The sequence below is a fragment of the Gobius niger genome (assembly GCF_951799975.1).
Source record: "Gobius niger genome assembly, chromosome: 8".
In the NCBI taxonomy this organism is placed as follows: domain Eukaryota; kingdom Metazoa; phylum Chordata; class Actinopteri; order Gobiiformes; family Gobiidae; genus Gobius; species Gobius niger.
Genome location: NC_136859.1, coordinates 33845567 through 33859225, shown reverse-complemented (window position 1 = coordinate 33859225; position 13659 = coordinate 33845567). Strand labels below are relative to the sequence as shown.

At 43.2% G+C, this 13659-nt stretch overlaps 1 protein-coding gene across 2 annotated transcripts in view; it reads right to left on the bottom strand.

Moving 5' to 3' along the window:
- sema6cb (semaphorin 6Cb) overlaps positions 1–13139 on the bottom strand; it is a 266790-nt gene extending 253651 nt beyond the window's left edge. For both annotated transcript variants that reach the window (XM_079561863.1, XM_079561864.1), the window contains exon 1: positions 13049–13139. The gene's annotated coding sequence lies outside the window, so the exon portion shown is untranslated. The remainder of the gene's footprint in view (positions 1–13048) is intronic.
- Between the last annotated feature and the right edge of the window lie 520 nt (positions 13140–13659).

The window sequence follows — 13659 nt, the reverse complement described above, 5'->3', positions numbered from 1 at the left end:
GCTGCAGTTTTCAGTGTAGTTGCAGCATCTGTTTAAATGCTTGTCCAAGAAAGACCACATGTATTGTTTTTTTCTTTTAAACCAAAGATAAAATAAAATCTCATAGAAAATCGAGATCGATCAATATGGAGAAAATAATCGTGATCATTCTTTTTCCCATTATCGCCCAGCCCTAGCTGTGGTGCACTTTTACTTTAGAAAACATAGTCAAACTTTCATTTTCTGAGTACAGTTAAGGAAGTAAGTGCAAAATCTCGTGACATTTGTGTAGGGTGACATTCTCAAACACACTCTCATTCATCCTGGCCTATTGTACATGTTTTTAATGGTGGGAAACCGGAGTACCTGGAGGAAACCTACGCAGACATGGGGAGAACATGCAAACTAAACACAGAAAGGCCCCCGAACCCGCGGCCTTCTGGCTGTGAACACGAGCGCTAACCGCTGTGCCACCGTGCCGATGTCCCAGGACTCACAACTTTATTTCAATCCTCAAACGTGACGAACGATCAATATTGAATTCAATGTGAAAAAGCAATTCACTATAATCTATTATTTAAATAGCCTGTGCGATTAGAATAGGCTAAATGTAAAAAAAAACCAATAGAAATAGTGTTTTTTGTTTTTTTCACAATTTCAGTGATGCAGGTCTTTTTAAAAAAAAAAAAAGTCCCTCATCGTTACGATCTGGTCACTTGAAATTGTTATAGTCTAATAATCTTAACATTTTAATGCATCAACAACAACCAAAGTAGGACCGCAAAAAGTAACTCAATATCCATAACACTGCAAAATCTTTGAGGTCTTCTAATGTTCAGTGAGTTAGGGCTGGGCAATCGCTACTTTGGTCAATCTCAATAACCGTTATGGATCTTTCTAATAGTCAGGCTGACAGCCATTTCTTTGGTAGAAACAACACCTAGTTATGGAGTTTGGACCAAACAATGGGAGATTTTGCTTTTGTTTGAGCTGAGGGTTGTATACAAGGTAGTCCTTCAATGAATGCTCCATGTATTTACTTTATTGTGAAAAAAGGAAATCAAATTGAAAATAGATTTTTCTAAAACACACTTTACAAAGTTAGTTAAATTTTTAGCTTGTTTTGGTCCTGATTTAGTAAGCCTTGTATTCACTTTTAGTGAAAAACAGGCCTTCCTCATTTACCGCATATCTCAATTATTTCCTCATATCATTCATCCCCACGAAGTGCAAAACCTTCAGCGAGAGGTTATGCTTTTCAGAGCATGTTTTATCCGGTTAACATGAGCAGTGGCTATAGCCTCGAGTCCCAACAAAGAAAACTATTGAATGATGTTACCTTCTCATTACCGCTCTTAGCATCCATTAAAGTCGCTAAGTGCAGGATGTCTATTTCGCTCGCTGTCGTTGCGTCAGAGCTGATGCTTGGGGGGGAGGCAGCGATCTTGACGTTGTGACCCCCTCCTGGGGCGGTGGAAATCGATAACGGAGCAGGTAGTCCATCATTATGAGGTGATTAGAGATCATTTGGAGCAACAAACTTCCTTCTGCATCCTCCTCCTTCACATGCACACAAACAAGTACAATCGATAGACAGTGTGTACAGCCATAGGCCATTTCCACTAACACTTGTTTTCTCAGCACTACGGATGCTTCCTCCAATTATCCAGGCGGCAGCGGTGGAGGAGAATGGAGCGGGAATTAGAGGTTACGTGATGAAGGGGGGGGGGGGATCAGTGACGCGCTACCTTCGTCTGCGGGGACCAACTCGCTGCTCGTGGAACGCTCCGGAGAATAAGGGATTCGCCAGGTTTCATATGAAAGGAGACATTGAATCTGAAGCCCCATGTTCTGCCTGAGAAGCATAAAGCTGGATATTATTAGAAGGCGAACATGGTTATTAAATCTTTTATTGCTTCTGTGTCTTTCATGCCGTTCCATACGCTGCTCTTCGCATCCACAGAAAACCAATGGGAAAGTCCTCTTTCACATGTAAATTCAAACATTTAGTAGGGATGGATGTCCACTTTCCATAGTAATAACCCAACGGGGAGTTTTAATGTGAAATACTCAAGTTATTTTACACTCCGCTACTGATGTGACGTTCATGACTGAACCGGCTCTTAAGGGTGAACGAATCCGACCAGATCTCGACTGTGAAAAGAGACGGGTCTGTTTTGTTATAAAATTTTCCACAGATTTAAAGTGAACAAACTCAAGAAACATCCACAAACAGCAGAGCACCCTGGCCAATGAACGGGATCTTGACAAATTATGAGTTAAAAGTATCAAATTAGGGATTAAGGAAAATTCCGCAGTGGAAGTTTTTTCTTCCTGTAAGCGTAAGCATAATTGCTCCACAGCAGATTTATTTTTCTGACCTTCTTAAATCAAGGGTAAATTTACTCATTTCATGAAAATGTGACTTATTCTTCAATGACGTTTTGCAGAGCAGCAGCACAAGTGAAAGCTGTCTGCGCTAAAAAGGAGTTGGCGACAGTTGGAGCCTCTTTGCTACTTCGGTCCTGTCCATCATTTGAAGCGATCAGGTCTTGTGAGTTATCCGTCTGTTGTAAAAAAATAAATACAAAATAGACAAAATAGAAAAGAACAGATCCAAAAGGCTCCCCATGAAGAGCCATGAATCTCATTGCTACACTCAACATTTGATCCCGAACTCTATCGTCGAAGAGAGCATGAAGCAGAGCATGTCCACAGTGTCACTGAAGTGTGGATCTTGGCTAATTTCTTCAATAAATCTCAAACTACAAATGAACCAAGCTAAAACCTGCAGTTTCCATAAGCAAGTAGGCCAGGAGAAAAAAAAAACCCTAATATATGGTGCACCGCTGCAGCATATTAATCCCAAAAGTCACCGTTGCTTGTTCACTTTGAGGCATAATTTTGCGATGTTCAAAGGGAATATTAGCAGTGGGAGAATAATGTGTGCTCCCTTCCCTGTAGGTAGCGCGGGCAGTCCGCTTATTATCCCAAATCAAAGCATCTTACGTGAACGGCTCCCTTTCCAAAAGCCGAGACAACAGCATAAATCTACAAACATTATCCACACGACTTGAGCGTGTTTTCGGCTCACAGAAACCTGCCCACTTTACACCGACGTGACCACCTTGCTTCAGCGTCTTCACAAAGATTTATTCATCCATCGCCGTCAGCTCTGTAATGTAAATGTGTTTAATATTTGCTGACATGGCGCGCTTCAGGTTAGTTTCCCTGCTCCCCGCGTTTTGTAATTGCTGGCGTCGCTCCACTGCTTCGTGAAGCGTAACCAGACTGTTCCTCCTCCAGTGTGGCTTGTGGCTCCTCTGGCCTGGCGTGGATTGGTAGCGTGTGTGCGAGGAGGCGTCCCGAAAACCGAACCGAACCGCAGGAAGACAGCCGGACTGAACGGACGGGACCTCAAGTCTGTCAGCGGGCCAGTCCGGCGGTATGGCGCACGTTGAAGAATAAAAAAAACACAACATCTTGTTCCCTTCTCCGTAGCCTCGTCGTGAACTCCAGAGCTTTTCCTACACTCATCAGATCGGCCGCGGTTATATTTCCAAGGATTGGGGCTAACCACGCGAGCCCGGGCCGGAGGAGGGAAGAAAAGAAATAATAAAACCACGGCACGAATGCTTTTTGGGATCACGGGTAATTACAGGCCTAAAGAGATTTGGATCTAATAGCTGACGATAGGAGAAACGTGCAAGCGGCTTCACTGGAAACAGATGCCGCAAATGCGATGTTTTAAACGGAAAGCAAACACTTTCTGGACAGCAGCGAGCTTTAGTACGACCTCGGTAAAACGCCTAAGCAAGAGGGACTAGTGTAAACCTTAACAAACGCTTTACTGTGCGAGTTTTCTTCACAAAGACTCTTTCATAACTTGGAGGAAGTGGAGTTGTCTTGCCCGGGAGAGAAAGCTGGCCGCTTATTTTCAGCACCGAGTTGTTTCGTTCGGTTTATGCGCTAAAAATAAAAGTCGAGGCCTTTTGGGTTTATTTTCTCGTTCTATGGCCCACACATCATGCAGACTTGTGTTTAACCTACTGCCCTCGCCCTCTGACCTGTGGATTAATCATCGGGATACATTTCAAAATGACCGTTTATTGAAGACTTTATTTAATTGCACATGCTGATTAAAAGGCCTTGTACCATGCTTGTAAAGCATTTTTATCTCATACTGGAATTAAAGTTGTGTGAAGAATTGTGGTGTTAAATGAGTGAAGAATGAGTTTGAAGTACAACTAAGGATTTAAAACGCACATCCCATCTTTCATTGTTTAAACTATCTTTATCGGTTTGTGGTATTGTGTGTAATATTACGGGCCAGCGCTCAGGGAAGTTTAAATTCTGGCTGTGGAGGCTCTGAAGAACCTGAAAACTAATAACCACAGGGAAAGGACTCATGTTACCCGTCTACAGACTGGAAGCAGACTTTCGGCAGAATCGAGCAGCGATAATTAGCCATGTGCTCTACGGTTCAGCGCCTTCAGCCAAAGTCTGAATCGGACTGGATTTTAAAAAGTGGCATCAACAAGAGGAACAACCACAGTAGTGACGTCCGTGAGCGGCTCTTTAGATCAGTTTGATTTGGATTTCATTCAAATTAAGCCGAGTGGACACAAGGAAGCAGAGCAGAAACCACAAGTGGCCAGTTTTTAAACCAAAAATGTATTGACAAGGCAGCTGTAACCTTTTTTTCATTAATCAAAGGCACACAGTTTTATTTACAGGGCAATGGGCATGCATTTTAAATGTTAAATCGAATCCTGCTGTGAGCACTAGTCGTTTTAATCAAATTGCGTACCCCAGAGCAAATTAGTTTCAAGACAATACTTGTTTTCTGGCGGGCTTCTGAGAGAGAGCCTTAAATCCCATCACTAAACAGAGCTGGGACTGAAACGCCAACTATCCGGTTGCAAGACAACAACCCGAGCCACTGTTGTTCCAAATTAAACAGTTCCGCTTTATCTTAGTGTTCGGTGCGCTCGGTGAGTCGAACCTAAGGGTATTCTCACTCACGCCGTTGAACTACTTAAGTCATTTAAAAATTAGTTACCCTCTTCATTTGCGCGCCACTTGAAAAGCGTGTTCCTTCCCGACATTAACGCGCGCACAGCCCACGGGAGACACTTTGCTGCCGGCGTGCAACAGTTTGCTGCTATTCTTAACCTGTGCATTTGTAACGCTTGGTCCGTCATGTTAATGTGATTTGGAGGCTGGAGCTGGGGCCTGGATTATGGATGAGCTGGAGCCTGCGGGGCTGACAGGTGATAATTCACTCCCCAGGGGTCCCACGCCCTTTGCTGGACACACACACACAGACACACACACACACACACACACACAGACACACACACACACAGACACACACAGAGACCAGCCGGGAGAGGGTGGACATGCAGAGAGAGAGAGAGAGAGAGAAAGAGATCGAGGGGAACGCTGCAACAAGCCACAGCCTCATTGGGCCGCTGTTGCCAGGGGTAACGGGCCATTATCGGTGTGAAATATGAGGTGGCAGTGACCGCTGCGGCTCTCAGGTGCAGGGCCAAATACACTCGCATATGTCGTGGATGAGGAGGCAGATTACGTGTTGCTCCGTTCTTTACACAGCAGCTCCACGCGGGATATTAGGACGTATGGGGACGGTTACAACGGGCAAAGCCGCTTCCCTACAAATTGCAATGGCCAACTCGAGCAATATTACACACTTACAGGCCCTGTACCTGGTTTTACTGACACTTTTATACAAACAATGAGGGTGGGAGCATTTGAAGTTGTTAGCCATGTCCAAGATCCTTTCTTACTTTCCTAATTCTTCACAGGGTTGAGTTCACAGTCACGTTTCATGAACTTTCAGGGAGCAATAGAGTCAATGTAAACAATGAGCAGCTTGTTCATAACCTAGTATAAAAGTCTTGACGCACAGTGCACAAAGGTCTTTTCTTCACAAATGTCTACTTTGACAAAACAAATTTGATTCCACTCCAAAAAAAAGAGTCTTTAGAGTTTGCCCTTACAGTGACAAACGCTAATGTGCAACAATCCCTCAGCAGTGTGAAGTCCATATTTCACAAATTAGGGAGAGAAAAGTACTGAAATTGACTCGTCAAAGCAGAAACAGTCCTATAATTATTTAGACAGACATATCCTCTAAAGAAAAAGAGCTTCCTGTCCAAATAAATGGCATTCCACTAAAAGAAATAGATTTTGTCTGTTCAATTTCCGAAAGACTTGTATTACAAAAATGAAAGATAAAATTACTCAATCACTAATACAATTAAGATAAGCTTGATAAAGGAAACAAAGATAAAAAGCAATGAAGCTAACTGTTCCAGGATACGAGACAAAAGTCATCAACAGAATAAAGTCTCCACTTTTAGTCCATCAATGCAAAGTCGCTTCAATGAAATGAAAGAAAAGTTTGAGCAAGCGATTACCTGACTCACTGCGAGAGGGTCTTTACGGAGTCTCAGCCTGGATTTGGACAAACCGAAGTCCGCGTCTTCAAGTGTTCTTTGAGTGCTTTCCACATTCTTAACATCGAGCACTTGATGTCAATAGTGTAAATGAAAATGGCCGCGCTGAATGTCCCCCCCCCCCCGAGGGCCACGGTCCCCCCCCCAGGGGCTGCAGTCGGGAGCCTATTTCAACCGTCATTACCCTGCGGCCCATTACTGAAGAGAAGCCGCCATCTCCGCACTCGGGACCCGCACCAGCCCCTGCCGACCGGCCTCTTGTCGCTTTCAACTAAAAACGCCGGGCGCAGAAATGGAAATGGGAAATAAAATTACTCTGTGGGCTAAATGCACCATTAGGCGTGCTAACAGAGCGATGGACCTATCAGGGGCTCGGACCGGGAGAATTTTAGCTGGGACTGCGAAATAAATGCAGCGGGCGAGTCGTCAGCGGAATAGGGGCCGCACTAATGGTGTTGTGTAGGAAATTAAAAAGGAGGAGGGGGGAGGAAAAAAAAAAAAAAAAAAGTCAGAGATAGAGGAGGGCTTTGTCAGCGTGGGAGGCAGGCGCACGCAAGAGGAGAATATAGATATCTAGCGGGACTAAACATAGCGGCCGTGGGAATGAGACGGAACTGCGGAGGTGCCGGGCAGGTTTAGGCTCAAGTCGACGTTGCAAAAAAAAGCTGAGCAAATGACAAGCGCTGTGCAGGGAATGCGACATGGCACTTCGGCGCAGCTGATGAGTCACGAAAGAACTCCGCTTTTGCCAAGTCAGGATGGATGTCCCATTAAAATGTTTCAGCGGATTAACAAAGTCATGAACAGACAACAAGAAAACACACGAGAGGGTGTGCGACTTCAGTGCGACCGCTGAGTAACTGCCTAGAACTGTGAGACAAGTCAGCAGTTCTTCTGATCACATCTGGTGGAAATGACAACGTGAAATTGAACCTTAGGGCTGTTCTGACACTGATTTTTCACATATCTGGATCGGCGAATACCTGAACCGATACCAATCCGATACCTAGGGCTGTCACGGCGATTACTATATCCACTTAACGTTCATTTTGTAACTTAAAATTCATCGTCCGTACATTTATTTGCATTTTGTGTCACATTTTTCTAGTGTCATTTCATTTTCACCTTAACCTCTTAACTCCCACCTGAACGGATCCCATTTTCTCCAGTTTGGCTTTACCCTAATCCAAAAGCTTCTTGGGGAAAAAAAAGCACCGAAACAGCCACTAAAAATGAGAAGAAAACAAGGATGTAAACGCAACAAAAAAGTGACAAAAATTCATCAAAAATGTGACAAAAATTCAACCAAAAAGTGACAAAGATTTTACGAAAATGTGACAAAAATTCAACGAAAATGTGACAAAAATTCAACCAAAATGTGACAAAAACTCTACCAAAATGTGACAAAAATTAAACAAAAATATGACAAAAATTAAACCAAAAAGTGACAAAAATTCAACGAAAATGTGACAAAAATTCAACAAAAATGTGACAAAAATTCAACGAAAATGTGACAAAAATTCAACAAAAATGTGACAAAAAATCAACGAAAATGTGACAAAAACTCAACCAAAATGTGACAAAAATTAAACAAAAATATGACAAAAATTCAACAAAAATGTGACAAAAACTCAACCAAAAAGTGACAAAAATTAAACAAAAATATGACAAAAATTCAACCAAAATGTGACCAAAAAAAACCAAAACCATAAAAATGGTTACATACACAACACAGCAACAACGCGAGGAAAAAGATCAGTTTTGTGGGTCTTAGCTTTCAAATGAGGTGTTACACAGGCCTATATAATGGCCAAAGAGGACAGAATGCATTTGGTTCAGGCGGGTGGTAAGAGGTTAATTAGCTTGTGCTTCATTGTATTTCATGTTTATAGCGGGATATTTTCAGATTAAGTACTTGTCAAACAAAGCTTTACTGTCATTTTCAAGCTTTAGTGTTTCTATGACATAAAGCGTCTTCAATGATATATCGAACTTCAAACTTTGGCAGACGTCTACCAAACACCATGCTGACTTTTTTCAAAAGAGGACCCACAGATGCGATCCGCAATTGTTAATGTGCTGTGGCTGCTCTTTCTAATCCCCAAAACAGATTTGAGGCTTTGTACACACAAGAAAAAAAAATACCATTGTACATTGTTACCTTTTTGATGCCTTCACTTCACAATCAAGCAGCTACACTCAAGGCCTTTATTTTCCAAAATGAGAACGTTTTAGCATCGGATGGGATTGCATCACTCATCTTTGACATTTTACCTCTTCATTTGCCAATTTGGAGAGATTGTTGCATTGTGATTCGCTGCTTTGTAGGTTTGATGTCGTTCTAAGCTCAAACACAGACCCCTCCACGGTTTTCCGCACGTTCCCTCTGAATTATCAAGCTCTGAGTGAGTGACAGGCGGATTTAGAAGGAGATAGCTGTAATTACCTGACAAAGGCAGTGTAAAGAGCATGGACTGCGATAACGTCGAAACCGTTAGGCTTAAAGAAAATGGGGATGTGAACATTTGGAGCCACCTTTCAGTTTATAAAAATAACCATATTACCATGTTTGCAGATGAGAGGAAGATGCAGTATTGTCACCTACGGAGATAAAGACTTGAAAGGGAGAGAAAGTCATGGTAAGTGACATTCAAAGGCGCCGTACAAACCGCTCTCTTGCAAGTTGCTAGTTCCAAAAGCAGGCTTGTGTGTAGTGAAATATGGCTTTGTACCTGGCGCCCTGCACTACGTGATTTCACCGGCTCCATTGATGTTTGATCTCGGTGAACACTTGTTACAAGAGCCGGTCTGTCCAATTGGATAAAAGGAAGTGGTAGACAAGAATATGGGTTTTTCTCCTGTGTGTTTCAATGAAAGGCCCCTTATGGCTGGCATCTTTTTGAGGGTTTGTCAAAGGAAATCGTTCATGTGGGTAGTTTGGCGGGGTGCCAGGCGTCCTTAGCGAGACAAACCGAAGTAATTTGAGGTCATGCTTTTAGACAGTCATGAAAAAAGAGCAATGTGTGCAGGCATTAAAAAAAGGGAGTAAGCAACTTTGAGGATCAAGGCAAAATCCTTCAGTCTAAACAACAACATCAAATTACCCACAAAGCACCACAATGACATGGCAAAGCTTTAACAACAATATTAGCATAAAAACGGAGCGACTGGCTTGATGGATTTAAAAGCTTCCTCTTCCCCGAGTGAAAGGGAGTATTAAGCACAGTCATGAAGTGTAGTTGTTGGTAGCCAGTAGACAAACGAATGTGAGCTATCATGACATTTCTTTATCCTACTGTGGTACAAACAATTCACACATCTAACTTGATGCTTTACTGTAGAGCTTGTCAAATATACAAAGTGTTGCCTGGCACAAAGCACTGCACAATAATACTTTCTTTGAGCAACAGCTTCAGTCTCGTATGTTATTGTACTGCAAGATCTTAGGTCTAGAATGCATTGTTTGGTGGAGAAAAAAAAAAAAATCAGTGTGATCCTCAAATGAAGCGATAAGTTACCACAAGGCAGGCAAGCCAAAGATGATTTTTATTTCCATGCCAGTTTAATGACCTAAACGCAATATATTATATTATATATATTTGCTGCTACAATTGCGAAAATGGAAAATGTGAATAGTTTAAAAGTAGATTGGACACTTTTGAGCACAGAAAGAAATATCTTAAAGAAACGTGATTATGTATAAAATCACAATATATTTTGTTCTTTTGACAGATTTACGAGGTTGAGCAAAAACTGGAGCGATGCCACTATTTTCTAATGAGATTTAAATTTAATGTCAGTTGGAAATCAAATTTAAAGCAGTACTAAGTAACTCTTCCCCCTAGAGGCCATAAGCGCAACTGCAGGTGTCGTAGCAAGTTACGATTTTTTTACTTATTAATTGTCTTGGAGAGTAAATACGCTGACAGGAAAGGCGAAGGGAGAGAGGGTCACTGCGCATTCAATTATACAATGGAAATATTTTTTTTCACTCAAACTTGGCTGTAAATACTGTTTAAAGTGACGTTAGCCCGCAGCTAGCTTTGCCCGTTAGCATGTTAGCTTCTTCTTCGTGATTCCATTAGTGTGTATTGCTTTCTCCGGACCCGTGGCAGACAAGTTGCAAACATGGTTTTCTGGCCAGAGACACCAGGGGGAGATGAAAGACCCTCCAATCATCCCATAAACACTTGTATTACCCCCACAGGGACTACGAAAAGGATTTATTAAGGTAAACACGTTACTTAATACTGCTTTAAGTCCATGATTTTAACATAGTTCATTCAGTGACTTTAAACGCAATGCAGAACCTCTGTACCAAGCATTTCATCTAAATGTCTCAATCATTTAAAAAGAACAAAACTTGACAGAGAATGAGCAGCATCTCTACAAAACCATGAGCTTCTCCACAATAGGCCTTTTGTCATACGTTGCATTGTGTGATAAACATAACGATGCGTGTGTTGTACTGATTTGCGAGTGTGCCTCCCTCCCAGACACGGCTACAAACGCTTACAACCGAGGCTTGTTTATTCTTCTCGCCAGCACTCGCGTGAACCGGCCACCCTCAAACCACATCGTCATGTCCGTTGGGCTGCAAAGTCACCGAGGAACAGAGGAACAACACCACCGCAGGCAGTCGGTGGCCGTATCTCCGAAGCAACGGGAAAAAAACCAAAACACAGGAAATAAAAGTGGATGGTAGAAGAACTGAAAGTCTAATCACAATCACAAACAATTCTCTGGACTGAAACGTTCGCAATTAGGAAATGACAAAGAGCTTGCAATTATCTCAGGTAATGCAAGATCCTGGGCGGAGAACGGAATCAGAGCGCTTTTTTATTGTCATTGTACGATTGCACGATGAAATTCCAAAAGCAGCTCGGACGGGCGCTCGCGTATCAAAATAGAACAAACTCCGCAAAATAGATTGGATAAAAGCACTCTGATTGCATCCCTGATTCCAGTGAGGTCACAGAAACCCGCCAACCCCCGTAGCTCAGAACTTCACAGTCTTAAATCCATGCCGTTCTTGTCTTCGGCAGTGCACACATCGGTCCCGAATCTTGACTCAAAGGCACAAAAAAAAACCAATCCAATCCAAAAAAACTGACTCAGACATTCTCGCAGCATTTTCAAAAAAATCGTTCAGCCCTTGTAGGTAAGCAAAAGTTCACCCAGGGCAGCAGCAGCAAGCAGCCGAAAGACAACAGACACAAAGTTTTCAACTAAGAAACAAACTCGGGGAGCGCGTGTTACCTTGTACGACGCCTTAAGAAGAAAACACAAACAAGACACACAAAAAAGGGGGGGGGGAAATAGAATCGAAAGTGCAGTGGGCTTGCCTTTGCCTGCTCCGTTTCTGCGTGCTGGAGAGATTTATTTATTGTTGAATCGTTCTCGGGCTCTTCTGAAACCGAACACCGACAGAGGGCAGAGGCAGAGGGGAAGAGGGAAGGGGGGAAGCAGGCTGCAATGCACAGAGACCAAACCTTTGAGCCCTACGTCTGCAGCATCCGAGCATCTATTACAGCACCAACAAGTACAAAAAAAAAAAACACAACAAGGGAATCCTACAAGAGAGAGAGAGAGAGAGAAAAACACATCGCCTTCTCATCTCCCTGTGAAACAGAACTGTTAAACCCATCGCTATTGGGCTCATCCCTCGCTGCTCTGACCCAGCCAGGTTTGCGTGCAAAAAAAAATAAAAAATAAAAAATAAAAAATAAAAAAAAATCCTCGGACCTGTAGAACAATGAGCTCATCGTTTTGCAAGTTTTGGCACCACGACAAAAAAAAAAAAAAAAAAAAAAAAAACGAAACTAGACAACAAGCATCGTTTTGCGCGCAAATAGGAGACGCTGCGTGTCGTTTCGGATACAGCCCAGTCATCATTGTTCCCTCCGTTAATGCTGTCACAGGCGGATGAAACTCTGGAAAAAAATGCCTTGTTAAGTTCGCACTCGGCTCTGCGCAGGAGGAGGAGGAGGAGGATGCTGGATAAACGGAGGCTGTCTTTTTTTGTTGTTGTTGTTGTTGTTGTAGTGAATATGACAAGTTAGTCTCGCATTTTCAACCATGTGATGAAGGGCAGGATAATAACAGCGTAATTATCACGCAACAATTATATGGCATTTTGAAGGGGAAAAAAAAATAATAACCAGAATGTCCGTTTCAAAGCGCGTGGGAAATTCATTTACTATCATTTCATGTAAAAAAATAAAATAAAATAAAAATAAAAATAAAAAAACATATCAAGCCCCAAAAAAACGCTCGGTTTACGCAAGGCACGCAGTTCAAAAAAAAAAAAAAAAAGCATATCAAGCCCAAAAAAAACGCTCGGTTTACGCAAGGCACGCAGTTCAACTTCAAGACAACGGCGGACAATTTTTTTTTTTCAAGAGAAGCAAGACAGTCGAAATGAGTTCCCGCGTGCAACTTTGTGTTCATCTCCAAATTGTGAGCTCGCGGCCAACGCCACAAAAAAACTCACTAATTAGTCGCGTACGAGCGCAGCTGCGGCACACGCAACTCTCCGCCAAAGTGCTGCAACGCGAAACCGCTTCTTCGCCGGGCTTTTTTCTTACCTTATTCCCTTTGTTTTGCAAGGGGAGGAAAACACCGCGTAGAGGGGGCATTCACGTCGAGAAGAAGCCGTAAAGTCGCCCGTGGTGAAGGGGGGGGTCGCGGTTGTTGTTGTTGTTGTTTTTTGGATAGTATTCCCAGTAGCGGTGGAAAAGCAAAGGAAGAAAAAAAAAAGAGCGGCGCACTCCTCCGCCGCTGTGACAGGACTGGAGTCGGGGCTGAAATCTCAACACTCTGGCAGTCTCCGCGCCCGTGACGGACAGGTGGGGGCGGCCAATGGGAGAAGGGGGCGGGACGCTCGGCGCGCTCGCGATTGGCGGACGGGTTTTTTTTTTTTTGCTTCGAGTTGTTGCGCAGGCCCAGCCCGGTCCAGATGTTGGGTGTCCAAACATCAGGATCGAGGCGCGCGCACAAGGCGAGGAGGAGGAGGAGGGGGAGGAGGAGGAGGGGGGGAGGAGGGCAGGAGCTGGGCGAGTGGAGGGTGGACATGTACAGCGGACCAAAGCTGCTGAGATAACAGGAGAGTGTTGCGTAATTTGATGTTTGAAAAGTGTTTTCGATAAGTGTAAAGACAGGGCTTCTTTCTGCTGTCAGCGGTGATCGAAGTATTTGA